Source organism: Cydia pomonella, chromosome 12 (genome assembly GCF_033807575.1).
Source record: "Cydia pomonella isolate Wapato2018A chromosome 12, ilCydPomo1, whole genome shotgun sequence".
Lineage (NCBI taxonomy): Eukaryota > Metazoa > Arthropoda > Insecta > Lepidoptera > Tortricidae > Cydia > Cydia pomonella.
Window position 1 is genome coordinate 15,329,352 of NC_084714.1, and position 15,963 is coordinate 15,345,314.

The 15,963-nt window shown below is 34.0% G+C and overlaps 1 protein-coding gene across 1 annotated transcript in view; it reads right to left on the reverse strand.

Annotated features, from left to right (window-relative positions):
- Positions 1 to 15,963, reverse strand: part of LOC133523711 (collagen alpha-1(I) chain-like) — a 105,718-nt gene that overhangs the window by 83,720 nt on the left and 6,035 nt on the right. The gene's annotated exons all lie outside the window — the stretch shown is intronic.

A 15,963-nucleotide genomic window follows, 5' to 3' on the forward strand; every position in this document is an offset into this window, starting at 1 on the left:
TTACCTGTTTTCGACAGTTACCGATAACTTCAAAGCTAAATAAATTAAAGGATCGTAACCTCGATTAACAGGAAGGTTTTTTTGTTTGTGTACTTTGTATGACCCGTTTATCCCTTTCTATTTCTGTTAAATTGATATATGCAAATTTCTGCAAGACCGCACTGTTTGCGTACCAATACAAAGAGGCCGGAAGAAGGACAGAACTGACGTCGAGCTATTGAATGCAAGCAAGGAATACGATAACCCAGATACCCATTATAAAGGGTAAATAGGCGTTCAAACATGACAAAGAAGACGTCTCCACGCGACGTAATTGTATGATACATAATAACCCCTGATAAGAGAAACCATTGTTTCTGATTGTATTTCATAAGCTCAGTCGACAGGGGGTGTTATTGTCTGTAAGCGGTTTGGTTTCATGAGAAATGATTAATTGAAAACCCTCATCTGCTTTGATTTGTTTTACTTTAGTGATGGTGTAATTTGCGTCATTTGTTAACTTTCATTAATAAAATTTAATGTTGAGTTGTCGCACTCAACAGAAACACAACCTTTCACTTATAAGTCTTATGAATTGTTGATTATTAAACTTCCTGGTTTATCAGAATTCTCCTTTTGTTTTACGTAACGTGTCGATTAATGCCATGAAAGTCTGAAGTTGAAATATGAAACAAACTTTTTAATATTTCAGTGGGACTAAGACACGAAAAGCAAAGGTGTTTTTTTTATATGAATACCTTATCTACCTTTGTAATTAATCTTCACATAAAAACTTTACGAAACCCCAACTCAGAGTGGAGGCGTAAAATGGTATCAAAACTTTTTAGGTATTTAAGAAGATTTTGTTGGATTAGTATGGAATTTTACCATTAAAAGGTGTGTTTGTATTTGAAATTTCCAGATGAAATTACATTTGTGAAGGAAAAGGTAAACTTAGGAACTCGTGTATAAAGTAAAAGGTAAATTTTACTTTTGTAAGAAATTAAATTACGTATAGAAAATAAGAAAGGAAAAAGAGAGAGAGAGAGGGAGAGGCAATAACAAAGAGAACACCCCGTCCAATAAATCGGCCTGCGGCATGCACCCCATGAAACTGACGGCGTTACCTCTCTGTATCGCAAGGGAGATACGTTGAAAGAGCAAACGCCGCAAACTCATAGTCGTTGAGTATGGCCGAGTATTTGCGGTGCTTAAGCAAAATTCTACGACCATTTAAAAAAAATCTACATGCCTAGTTTTTTGAAAACCTTGTTGCAATATGGTTCTGCTAAAGGGCATCATCCCAGAAGAAATATGCAAACTTTCACATTAACATAATTTAAGATTCAATTGTCATTATTTGATTCTGTACATGTCTTGTAAACTATATGAGGTGTGCAATAATAGCATTTTATACAATCATGATATAATAGATAGCTTTTCAGTCCAGTACCGTGTTTAGGCAACGAAGCTTACTGAGTTGCATAAATAAGGTACGAGAATGAAAAGCTTCATTATATCTCTATTATATACAATATTTTTTCTACGAATCATCTAAAATAATACTTTTTTACTGTAAAACCTTAATAATTAATGAAAATTGGTAAGTATATATATTTCAATAGATAGAGTATGTAGTACAAAAGACATAAACGCGCTACTATCACCCGTTTAATATTTTCTATGCAAGCGTGGCGGCACGTGATTGGTCATTTTTTAGGTTGACTACAGCGTATCGAAATAAATATTTTAGTTGAATTGGGAGCCCATACATGAGAATAACGAAATTATAGTTTGGTATATGCTATCTTGATTCAAAAATTACAGTCGACAAGTAGAAGAAGAGTATTGCATTATAACAGCATTACAAAAATGAAGGTACATCTTAAGAAAACACGACTTCAACCATTCGCTGTTATGTACCTATGTGATGTTATTCTCAAATGAGCTCGTACGCTTATGTTATCGCGGTAGGACGGGTTTTACAAAACGTTATCTTGGGCTTAATAAAGCTAATTAGTCCGGGAAATTATATGACGCGTGATGCCACTGATACCCCGAAAATGGCAAAGGCGCGAGTAACAAAATAATAAAAAATATACGTAGATTATGTCATCCTTTGAGATTGTGGATTGAAAATGTAGAAGAAAACATTTTTTGACGTGAGTTTTTTTTTTCTATTGGGCAGGTTGTCCAAGTCTGCCAATTCTCCATACAAAGGCCAAAAAATTTACCGACAGATTTTTTTTTTCTACATTTTCCTAATCAGAACGTGATATCTGATAATTATTCCCTTAAACGGATTCACTATTTCTGTCACACCGTGTATTATGAGCGTTATGCATTTGGGTCAAAAACCTTTGTAATATGAGTTATTGTTATTCGACTTTCCTGAGGACATTATAAAATAAACAGAGCCTAGCCTTCGCACTTTATCCATATCGGCATGTAACTCTTTATAATTCGTATGATATAAGTCCTAGAAAAATGTATCCAAATCGTTAACGATTGCAATGTTCGCAGAAAAGATGGCGGTTTTTTCGAATGTTTTTGACCCACGTATACAAACTTATTATCACTTACTTAAATTTAATCGAGGACTTGTCAACATACATCTTTTATAAAATACATATTATAAGCCCTAGCATCTCCTTAAAGTTACAAACGTTCTCAAACAAGGAAATCCAAACTTGAGACGCTAAATCATTGGAGCGTATTACCTGCGTTTGCTTTCCAAGTTTGCTGATCCCTGCATGATTTTTATATAATTTAGCAAACGCAAAAACTTGAAACGCTCACAGACAGCTTCCGATTGCCCTAGAAAAATCTGCAGGGAGAGAAAACATTTGTTTTCCTTTTATGAAACCTACTTACAGTTAAGTTTACTTTTATTAAGGCATTCTGCTGTTGTGTTTTCGCTTACATTTTATTTTCATTGTTTTTTTTTATTGTTTGTTTTCCATGATGATGGTAGAGAAAATATTTTATACTTTCAGTGAAGAAAAAACCATACAAGTGCTAGCCGGTCTCGCCGACTGAGGGTTACGTACAAACTTTTTTTTTCTTACTTTATAGTTTTTTTGATTTTTACCTGTACTTTTTTTATACCACGTCAGTGGCAAATAACCAGATAAATTACCTGCGCGTTGCCGACCCTGTTACACTTGTATTCTAAGACGATATTACTGCCAACTTTTAAAGCTCAGCGCAGGCAGTACCTACCCATAAAATATGAATCAATAAAATATATTTACAGTGAGTAAGATTGCCGCATGAGGGTGCGGAGTGTTAGTGTCGGTAACGCGCTACATGCGCCTCCTCCTCCTCCTCCGGAGTAGCAAGCGTGCATAGGCTACGGAGACTGCTCACCATCAGGCAGACAGGACGTAGTATTAAAAAAAATATTAAAAGGGTGTAGAAAGATTTCTGCCGAATCAAAAACTTCTTTCATATTGGAATAGATAAAAAACCACAATTACAAAAATAGCTGCTATTATGCTGACGGCTCCCAAGACTACCTTACATTAGAGCGACAAACACGCCATCCAATAACGCCCAAAAACATGAAAAAACCGCCATAATCTATTTTATGCGACTTGTTCCATGCGTTAACACAATAAAGTACAATATAAAGGACAGTTTTTGCACGGGATTAAGAATAAAGCGGGGCCTTTGAGAATATTTCTTCATAAGCAGTGGATATTATAGCTTTCTGTATTACTTAGGCTGGTGTTACTGTTCTTTTGTCTTGTCTTTTTATTTGTGGCTTATTATAACCAGTGCTTAATCGTTCTTTGTATTTGTTTAACGGCTTTGTTCTTGTTTTGAATACAAGACGTGGGATGCAAATACATGAAAATGACGTTTATTTAATTAAAATGTATGAAACGTATTTATTTTCTTAAACTTTTATACGGCGCAATTTATCTATTCTTGTCTATTAAGGAGCCGTTTTTAGAGTTCCATACCTGTCCCGATGTCCATGCGTTTATTACGGCTGTGTCTCATGAACCGTGATAGTTGAAATTTTCACAAAATACATGATCTATTTCTGTTGCCACTATAACAACAAATACTAAAAAGTACGGAAGCCTCAGTGGGCGAGTCCGACTCGCACTTGGCCGGTTTTTTTTTTATCTACATGTACATATATTTATGTTCCTACGAGTGAGGTTGTACTCTTTATAATGTCTGATAAAGTGATGACAATGATGATATTGATGATCATGGACCTCAGTAGTAACAATAATCATACAAAATTACCTACTAGAAAAAAGTCTGTTTTTCTCTACTATTTTATAAGATATATATGTGATAATAGTATTTTATACAGTCGTGATATTATTATAATATAGAGATTTTTCAGTCGAAAACCAAGTTTAGGCAACGAACCTTGCTGAGTTGCCTAAGTAGAGCACGGGATTGAAAAGCTTCATTATGTCACTATTGTATACAATGTTTTTTCTACGAGTCACCTAAAATAATACTTTGTTTACTATAAAACCTACAGAATTAATGAAATTTGGTAAGTATCTCAGTAGACAAAAATGTAGTACAAAAGACATAAACGCGTGACTATTGTCACCCGTTTGTCTTTTCTTTGGGAGCGCATCTTCACGTGATTGGTATTTTTTTATAGTTGACTACAGCGTATCGAAATAAATATTATAGTTGAGTTTGGAGCCCATACATGAAAATAATGGAATTATAGTTTTGTATACGAAATCTTAATTCAACCATTACAATCGATGAGTAGAAAAAACCTTCAACTACTTATGTTTATGTACTTCATAACAATTTTTACATAGTATTACTTTCTACTAGGATAGGCTTCAAATATCAATGTTTCTCATAACGTTGTGCCGTTATAAAAGTGTATATTTTCATCTTTAATGGAAAAAATCTAGGGCAATATATTATTAACCCTACGTTTTCTTCACCGGATATAGTTGTTTATTTAGACTTGGCCGTTATTTGTTTGTTTGCACAACAAGACCAAATAAAATTCTAGAGTGGATTGGATTCGGTTGTCAGGAATTCCACGTGAAGTACTCGTACAAATTCAGGAAAATGATCAATTTAAAAAGTGCTGTAGCGTTGTGTATTATCATGTCTTGTATTAATGTAAACTCTCTTAAAAATGTATCTTTAAAAGACTTCCAAAACCATACGATCAAAATAAAATTACAGCAAAATTTAATAAAGTTGGGGGTCTACCACATATCTCAAAAATGTACTTACTTATGGCCTGTTTCACAATGTCCAAGTAAAGTCCTGAATAAGCTACTCGCCGCTTATCTGACGAATAAAGTCATCGTGTCATTTCACAATCTTCAAATAAGCTTAACTGAAAGATAGAGTGCTACGGTTTGCATGAAATTTTATCTGTCAGTTAATTTATTTGTAAATTAGCTATCCGATACTTTATTTAGACATTGTGAAACATGCCCTTAATATAGTATCATTATCAATTGTTGTTCTTTAAACGGTTTCTTTTCCTGAGATTTGCTAATAAAGAGTATTTTATCTATTTATGACTCTTTATATCATAGTATATCCAAGCCATCAGTCCATAGCTTAACATGATGATTTCAATCTAACCGCATCAGTAAGGGTCACCACACACAGCGTCTTTTGAGCGTCGGCGTCCTGTCAGCGCTATGGAAACTATTGCGCCAACGTTGCGTCGAACACCAGCATAGATTTAACTCAACGCCGACGCTCAGGAGACGTGTAGGGTGTAACATTTCCATATTTACGGTTGGCAGTTCTCAACCGTGTGTTTCTCCAAAAACTTCCTGCCTGGCATAGTTAAAGTGTAAAATGTACTGTCGCCTATTTCCGGACCAGTACAATCTTCAAACCTTCAAGAAAAAGCGCACTCCCATCTTTAATGGGTGTCTATGGGCGGCGGTAATCGCTTAAAAAAAACAATTAGACCACGTTGCTTAATCTGTGTGGCTATATACAAAATCATTCAAAAATCTAATTCAAATCAATTACATTTTTGAATAATTATAATTATTATTTGATTTTTTTATAAATATACCACGTGATCAGATGTGTCAATATTGGATCTTCTAATTCTAAATTAAAATTGAATCTCAACATTTTAATTGAAACAGTTAATTAATTAAATTAAAATCGAAAAGAATATAAAGTAAAATCGGGGTGACATCGACCAGTGTGAAATGGTTACATCAGACCATTGAAAAGTTAATAGAGCGTGTCTTTTCAATAGTACTCGTACAAACGCTCTTCTATATTGAAAGATCTTTTGATTCTTTTTATGCTTCCAATGAACTGGCTGATAAAAAAAAATTAAATCGAGTTTTCTCGTCTCAAATTTATTAAGAAAATGGTTAAAAACTATTCCAGCCGTAAATAAAAGGCTTAAGGGTTGCTTTGAACAACTTCAGGTACAGTCGCCATCAGATATATTAAAGCGGCCGAGGTGGTCAAAAATATCTGAACACGCACCTAACGTCTTGACAATAGAGGCTATAATAATCAATTATTGGTGGTGACTGTACACAAATTATTACTCCCAATATTTCGGGAACAGATTTACAAAAATACATATTTATCTTTATTTCAGAATATTAGATTCCATACAACATTGTTAGTAAACGACGTGATGAATGATAATGTATTATTATTGCTACATGTTAGTAGCAATAATAATACATTATCATTCATTAAAAATATATTATCAATTTGGGTTGTGCACTTTTGGAAATATTAAACGCACAAAAAAAATTATATAGTTTTTCAGCGTCTCGAGGCACCACATCAAACACAGTTATAACTTAATAGTATAAAAATAGTTATTTTTCACATCCGTGAGACACAGACATATTAAATATATTAAAACGAGTCACTCACGTATTTTAAGTCGAAAAAGCTCGGCATGTTTCAATCCGTACCGAGGAGTGTCGTCAGGAGCTTACGTTAACGGACCGGCGCAGACACCCACGGCTACGGCTGACGTCCGGCGGTATGGAGTGAAACATATCGAGCGTTTTCGAGTTAAAATACGTGAGTGACCCGTTTTAATATTTTTAATACAATCAGACTGATTGCAAATATGCCAATTTAATTACATATTCTCTCAGTGAACATTTGTCCCTGTGTAACACTGTAAACTCTGCTTGGTTAGTTAGTTCCGAGACAGTTTGTCTAGGCCAATTGATTTAGTTTATTTACATAAACATCAGTAGCAAATTGATATAAGGGTCGGTTGCACCAAACCGTCTGTCACCGTTAAAGTGTTCACTCAATTTTATTGTATGGGAAGTTTCATAGTTCTCTGCTGAGTGAAGTTGGCCAGTCCGTCAACCTGAGGTTGGTACAGCCCTTCATTGCAAATGTACTTCCAAATTTTTTTGTACGGGGTTTGCTATCGTATAAAAGTACGAGCAAAAGGTTTCAAAATAATAATTATGATGCGTTGGGGTAAGTTGAAAACAGGTATAAGAATTGGAACACGTGTAATATTTTTGGTGTTGACAACATTGTTCCATTTGCCATTTAGTTGTGTCCGTAGTGGAGATTACTATGGACAAATTTGTTACTAGTGGCATTATCGTCTTCAATTTGTCAATTGTCAATCTTACCCCACCTCTAGTAACAAAAAATACAAGTATTATACACAAACGATGGATTTGTTTTTAAATTTAATTTGATTTATTACATTTCAATGAGGCTGTGCTTTAGGATTTACAAATCGTTTCCGTCTTGACCCAGCAAAAATTCACGGCATAAGATGAAAATATGCATTTTTTTTGTATCAAAATTATCGTATGTCATCAGTACTGATACTGCCAAAGTATCTGTTGTACTATCAGGGCCTTAGCCTACTACTGTATATCCTGGTAGGGTAAGAATACTCGTAAAATAAATATTTTGCTAAAACTTTACTTCTCCTTTATCTTAAGGAAGGTTCACATGAGAGTTCATATTGAGTTTTTAACGTTCGTAACGCTATCTATTTCCGATTATTATTACGAATTTAGAGACTGACTTATCTCGCCATCATTCCCCTAGTCTTTTTTATAAGAATAGTATTTTTAGAAAGTATTTTTACTTATTAGTACAGTATTACTGGACTGTTATCGATGGAATACGAAAGTGTATTGTGAGTTACATTTTGTTTTATACTGGTTCGACCGCAACACTACTCATCTCACCGAAAAACCATTTAATCCTACCCCAATAAGTTTGAATTTGACTTCCTGATGCCATGATAAAAAATATACAAGGTATAGAATGCCCCAACTCGAATTTGCACCGGTGCCTTCAGCATTCTATCGTAAAATAAATACTACCAATTTACTGTCGTACCCCAAAAACTAGAAACTATAAAATTGCAAATTTTTATTTTATTTAATAACATGGATAACAAACATTTAATAACATGTTTCTATGTAAAATGTTGACTCAAAACACGCATTCGTTCACAATAGAAGCGGATGTCACAATTCATTTAAAGTGGGCTTCGATGTAAATACACACGATTGTAGGCTGCAGAGCTAACTAATTGGTATTAGTCGGGTGCACCAATACCTCTGTTATTATTGAGTTTGGTCATTTGTTTATTCCGTTTTTACGACTTTGGTTTCCAGATTTCCACCAAGTTTGTAATATAATTCGTCTGTATCTAAGACCTAACAAGGTAAATGCTGGACATACAAAAGCTTTTTAAAAATAGCCGATAGAAATATAGGGAAAGTAGATATAGTCGCAGTGCGTTCAATCTAACGGATTTATTTTGGCAAATTCTGCGTAACCAACAATCTTATATCGAGACGATCTTAACATTTTCAGATGGGCAAATTGTTACAAAAGTAAATCACATCTCTGAACAAGATAAAAACGGTGTGTCAGCATCGCTGACCCTCCAACATGGACCCTAAAACTGTCATCAACACAAACAGGGAACTCGTAAAAGTCGACACCATTCGGACAATCGATTGGTGGCAAGGATCGTTACGGTCAACAGTGTGGCTATAATTTACTTTCTTATCTGTAGCCCGATCCTTCCAGCGTCTTGGATGCTATCCGTACTTGGGATTACGAGTGCTTTTCTTGGAAATAGGGGCATTCGCGAAGAATTGGACGATGCAAATTTTGGACGGATTGTTGAGAGCGGAGCTGAGGATGCTCTGTGAATTTAGATCTAGAAATTTATCCGTTTTCACCCAGTTTATATTCTACTTAGCAATGATTAATGCATTTCTTGGTTAAATACTTTTAATTTCGGTATCTACCTTGTAATTGATTTCCAGTTGTCGTTGAGAAAGATGTAAGCCATGACGAGCAAAGTTCTCTTGGGGCAAGGGCACTACCTACCTTTTCTCGATGTGTTTCGTCATTTTTTTTTAAACTGGAGTTTGGATTATACCAAATAAACAAAATCTCGGGATGTGATGTCAATAATAAACTTAGTAAAAATAAAAAAATTCAAGTGCATAGTTCAATTTTTATGATATCTAAAAAATTCCGGTTATTAGTCGTCGTGGATGATAGGAATTATACATGAGATCTGGTAACTTTATGACAGTACGAGCGATATGGTCTCGTCTTTGTAACATTGTATATGAAAATGTTTTCGATTGTATAACATTATACGTGATTAGTTTCACTACACCACCTCCACCCACTAATTTAGCCTACCTTTAACAGCCAATTTTAATTCGCCTTATGGCAGTGCTGCTGCTTCCTGGTTAGTTGGTAGTGTGGGTTGCTAATCCAATCACAACAGCATTTATTTGTGTGATGAACACGGATATAACTACGAAACGAATAAGGGATAGAGTAGATGAGACATTCTGGCACGCGGAGTAGCTATTACTATGTTAATTTATATTGCATATGATTACCATAACAATATTTTACAGATTTGATTAGAAGCATTCCAAAATTAATGATATATTTTTTAATTTATTTACCTATAAGTAATGTTGTTTTTGAGCTATGAAGGTTTCTAAAACATATGTCCAGCGCAACAAAAACGGCTAACATTTCCATGCATAGAGCAATTGCATTGCATTGTATTGCTTTTTTTAACAACTTAATATACTTATAAAATGCTCGTAGCTTTCACGACTTCTTCATCACCTTCTGAAAGTACTGTAATCAAAAGGGGTTATATTATCGATACAATTTATTCTCGTAATTTATTATCTTGTAATTATAATTAAAATAGTTGATACTTGATCCAACAAAAAAAAAAAAGATTATTTTTAAAGTAAAAACTGTTTTAAAATTTCATTTAGTATCTAAATAAATTATTACGTCCAAAGCATTTTAATTTCTGCTACTAAAACATTAATAAATGTGTATTCATTTAATTAGCTCTAATATAATGTATCTACAAAAATACGTGAAATTTAACATTAAAAAAAGCGGCCAAGTGCGAGTCGGACTCGCCCATGAAGGGTTCCGTACCATTTATGACGTATTAAAAAAAACTACTTACTAGATCTGGTTCAAACCAATTTTCGGTGGAAGTTTGCATGGTAATGTATATCATATATTTTTTTTAGATTTTTCATTCTGTTATTTTAGAAGTTACAGGGGGGGGGGGGACACATTTTTTCACTTTGGAAGTGTCTCTCGCGCAAACTATTCAGTTTAGAAAAAAATGATATTAGAAACCTAAATATACCCCACACGTATGGGTTTGATTAAAAAAGATTTTTTGAGTTTCAGTTCTAAGTATGGGGAACCCCCAAAATTTATTGTTTTTTTTTCTATTTTTGTGTAAACATCATAATGCGGTTCATAGAATACATCTACTTACCAAGTTTGAACAGTATAGCTTTTATAGTTTCGGAAAAAAGTGGCTGTGACAGAATCGGACAGACAGACGGACATGACGAATCTATAAGGGTTCCGTTTTTTGCCATTTGGCTACGGAACCCTAAAAAGGAATAGTTTGGACAGGTTTAAGCAATAAATACTAATCTTTTTTGCATTTAAATATATATATATATATAAAAGCTACGTTAAGTATAAATTAATAAGGATCATCAAAATCGCCTATTTTCTTACTTTATTTCCGTAAAGCATCAAATATTGTATTATACCTATTACTGGCTTCAATTCTATTTGAAAGACAAAGTTACTCTACGGCTAACGTTTCCTCGCAAAGTTTACGAAGTTCGCGATAGGATATCCTGCACTTAGCCGCGAGTGATAAAGACTCACCGCGGAATAAAACTTGATGCTTTTATAAATACCAAACTGGAAAGATTTTAATAACATGTTTCTATGTAGGAAGATAATTCGGAAATAAGTTTGGATTCATTGAGTTACATAGTACGGAGTCTTGAAATTTTCTTGGCTTACGCTACTAAGATTGCAATAGATCAATCCCTTTTATCCCCTATTTTAGATCTTGCTGATACCTGCTATCTAGACCTTACGGAGGATCAGCTGAATAGTAGTTCGAGCGCCTCCAAAATCTCTGTATAAGGTTTATATTTGGCTTGTGCAAATATCACCAATTATCACAGTTTCGTTCTCAGCTCCAGTGGCTTCCTATTCGTCTTCGCCGTGACTTTCATGTTCTCGTATGCAACCTTTATGACACTCTATTCAACCCCGCTACACCACCTTATCACAAAAAGCGTTTCAAGTATCTGTCTTCTATCAGATGTTCTCAGATTCAGATTCTTTCTCCTCCCTCATATACTACAAAATTGTATAACAACTTCTATACCTTCCGAGCTATGGTCATGGAATACTTTGCCAGAAAAAAGACATGCTAAATATCTTCTGATTTTTAAAAGTCAGCTTAAGCTTTTTTGTCTGTCTCTACCTTAATAGTAATTACTAGTATATTGAGCTAAAATTAATTTTTAATGTCCCAAATTAGTAGATCATGCTTATTCCGACCAGAATAAAAAGGTTTTCAAACTTACCTATTTTTATCTAAATCTGACGGAAAAATAAAATCGGCAAAAGAAATAAAAATGCCCCAAAACATATTAATGGTAATTGAAAAAATGCGGAAAAAAAAGAATAACAGTATAAAATAGGTAACTAATGCGACAGCAGTCATTAAGCTTATAAAATAACCATCTCGAAGAAAACGGTTACAGTAAAATGTCAAAAGCACTCAAAGTTAAATAATTAAGCACTCAAAGTGTTCTTACTTTGAAGGGTCGTTCGCAGGAAAATCTGGCGGATTTCTGTCCTAAAACTGTTATGAGGTGTGTTTTTATAAACCGTGGATATTATGACAGGCATTCGGGTTTATTCGCGGTGTAATCTGTTTTACGTGACAGATATTACTGGATGAGGGGAATAAAAACCGGCTTGAAATGTATATTAGGTATTCGGAAGGGTGGAGTTAGATCCACTTGAAATAATATAACTGTATAATACTGTAGACTATGTGCATACACACATTTATTTTTATTTTTTATTTATTTAAACTTTATTGCACAATATAACAAATAAAGTACAAATGGCGAACTTAATGCCTAAAGGCATTCTCTACCAGTCAACCATTTACGTACATTCAATATCGTATAAATTTTAGCAAAGGAAAATAAGCAATATATTTTGTATTATTGTGTAACAACTATTCATATAATTAGTCCAGTTGTATTAAAAAAATAATAAGTGTTATCTAATGACATCTAATAGATCTAATAGAGCAAGATCCCAGAGCCGCCTCACCTTACTTATTTTCTCATGACTAAAATGTATGGGATAATATAGTGTTAGTATGTAATTTTAATGTCTGCATACTTGCTATATTGGCCTGACAGCCATTTGTCTGGTACAAGGTGTTAAATGTAGGTAAAAATATTACTAACTTTTCTTGAATTCTCATGGCTGATTTTTATGTATGTAATATAATTACATACTAATATAATATATTTTTTTAATTGTAACCAACGTTGCCAGACCATTTTTCCGGCGGTAACTATTACTAGATGCTTTAAAGCTGTCAAAAAATATTGTAACTTTACTTATTTTCTCACTTTTGATTTTTATATAATAATACTCAGGAAACTACTCCTATTATATTTTGTAAGTAGCCACACCAATTGGAGGGGTCCAACCATCCACTAGACCCACATAAAGTGTATATCTGTCTATGTGAAACTTTATCTTTTTGACGATTTCAAAGCGTCTGGTAAAAGTTACCGCTGGCGGAAATAGTCTGGCAATGTTGATTATCAATATTTTCTAAAACATGCATAAAAATCAGCCATTTTTACCAACCTTTAGCACCTTGTACCGGTCAAATGGCCGTAGGGCCAATATAGCAAGTATACATATATTAAAAAGTACATGCTAACACTATATTATCCCATACATTTTATTCATGAGAAAATAAGCAAGGTCTGGCGGCTCTGGGATCTTGGACTATAACGTTACTATGAAATATTACTGCATCTTTACGATCGATACTTATCTATAGTTCGTGTCATCCACGATGACGCGCAGATTTCTCAAATCTAACCTTTAATAAAATGACAATACTAGTCAACCAATTATACATCGTGTCATTCACTACGACGAGTGCGAGTCAAGACACGCCGCGTCGTGAATGACAGAATCTATAATTGGTCCTACCAAAATAATAGCGTCAATTATACAAAACACAAATCATAACTTGAATAGTCTCAAATTTCTATTACCCGTATTTCCCCCTTCAAAACTATCACAAACAGATATGACAAAACATAAACTTCAAACATACAGACGTTCAATGTACAGTATTCTATTGAGCTACTTAAGATGCCAAACGGCAAGTATGTTACGTGCAACTTTGCGATAAGAAGGAGTTCAAAATCAAAAAGAATAGAGATTGCGGAAGCGTCTTGTTGCTGATTTTTCCCTAAACCCGCAAATTCTTCACTTAGCGAATCATGAATTATGGGTTATGGATTAACATTTTGTATTTCAATTAGATGTCAAAAGTTCGTGGTTTTGTAAACCATTTATAAATGTAGGGAAGTATATTTGAAAAGTTTTACATAAACGTTTAACACTAATGTTCAAATCAAGTTGAATAATAAATCACTTGTTAATATAAGTATATTGTTTAAATGGTCGTCGTCTTTTGTGTTAAATATCGTACACAAAATTCTGAACGATAAAAATACTAGAATTATATATAGAAATGCGGATCGCTTTACGTAAATAGGTACTACATGAGCTATTATTACCAGCAACTTTGATTTGATAGTTCGTTGAAAATTCACTAATGATTGTTCTTTTTCTTTACGTCATTTGTATCGATTTCTGTTGGAAGAAATAGGAGATATTTTTTTAGACATACTAAAGAACAATCGGAACGGGTCTCTTGGGAATGAATGGAAATTTACATAAATGCCCTGCTCTTAAAAGGGTAAAAAGTACCCTTAACAAACCACTCTGTCTGTCACATCTCTATTTCATCAAGCTCGGGTGCTAATTTGAATATTATAATAAATAAGTCACCTATTATTAATTATTTCAATTGTATTTTATCAATCAAGGCAAATGTCCTGTAAAACATCGTGGTTTTTAGTTTTTAACGACCAAGTTTTGACGACCTATTTGTGAGATGAGCACGTTGTTCCTGAGTCATGGGTGTTTTCTATGTATTTAAGTATTTATATATTCAATTTAGAGAAAAACTGGAAATATTACAGCCTTGGATTAAAAGCATTGTTCGCAGACGTTTCTGTTTATTCAAATTAATTTGTTACATATACATTCTTTGTCTAAGACCCACAACACATACAGCTGACTGTGGGACTTAGTCAAATTGTGTTATAATGTCCTATAATATTTATTAATTTAAGTTTTTAAATAAGCTGCAGATAAACAAATATCCGCGATCAAGTATCGCGATCTCTACTTCCAAGCTTACCTATACATTTTATTTGAACTTTATAAAAGGCAGACATTCTCGAAGGTAACATCTCGCTGTCATTTATAATCAAATTTAATGAGACAAAGGTAAATGTTTGAATATAAAATAAAAAAATGTTTCCATAAAGATATTTTTCAATGTCTATTTATGATTTCAACAAACTGTCCTCTGTTTGGCGAAAAAATATTTATACCTACCACTTAAGTTTTCTCTTGAAATAAATAAATAAATAAATAATGATTTTCTGGCATTTGATAACTATAGGAACAAAGGCTCACCCTATGACTGGCGCGTGTCAAGTAGATGTATTATTTGAAGAACTTTGCGTGTTTGAAAACCAACTAGGGAATATCACCGCGCGACGTTTGTTAGTTATTCTTTATTTAACCTTGCCCGTATACGTATATTCTTTTGTATTATTTGTTAGTCCAGTTGAATGCTTTAGTATAACGATTTCAAACCTACGTCATATGTATAATGTATATTTGGAACTACGATTGTTGCTATTTTTGCCAAATACAACGACGTAAACCTAAAGAAAGACTTGATGCTCATTAAGTAAAATAACGCTGACTTTATATTACCGATCACTGGTTAGTGACGACGCAGTGCGTGAATTCGTAGCCAGGCGACGCACAGAACTTGACGATAAGCGTGACGAGCTAAAGGCCAGACCACCTATGGCCATAACATATAATTACGTCGGAGAGGTGCTGACCTGCAGCGAGTGTGGCCGCACATTCGCTGCTAAGATTGGCTACGTCAGCCACCTGAGAGCGCACCAGCGACACTCTCAGCGGTAGAAAGCAGTTGCTGTGGCCGAAAACGGCTAGGAGACGATGATGATGATGATGATGATGATGATGATGAGTGACGACAGGTCCGGCCTAGTCGCTAGTGACCCTGCCTATGAAGCCGAAGGTCCTGGATTCAAATCCCGGTAAGGGCATATAGGTAAAATATTTATTTTTGAATAGGTAATGAGTTTTTTTATTTATTTAAACAATGGAACTATATTTCATCAAAAGTAGTCATCTTGTCACCTTCGATTATAAATGGATAAAAATAACCTCAATTGCTTGATTAGGTACTATGAATAT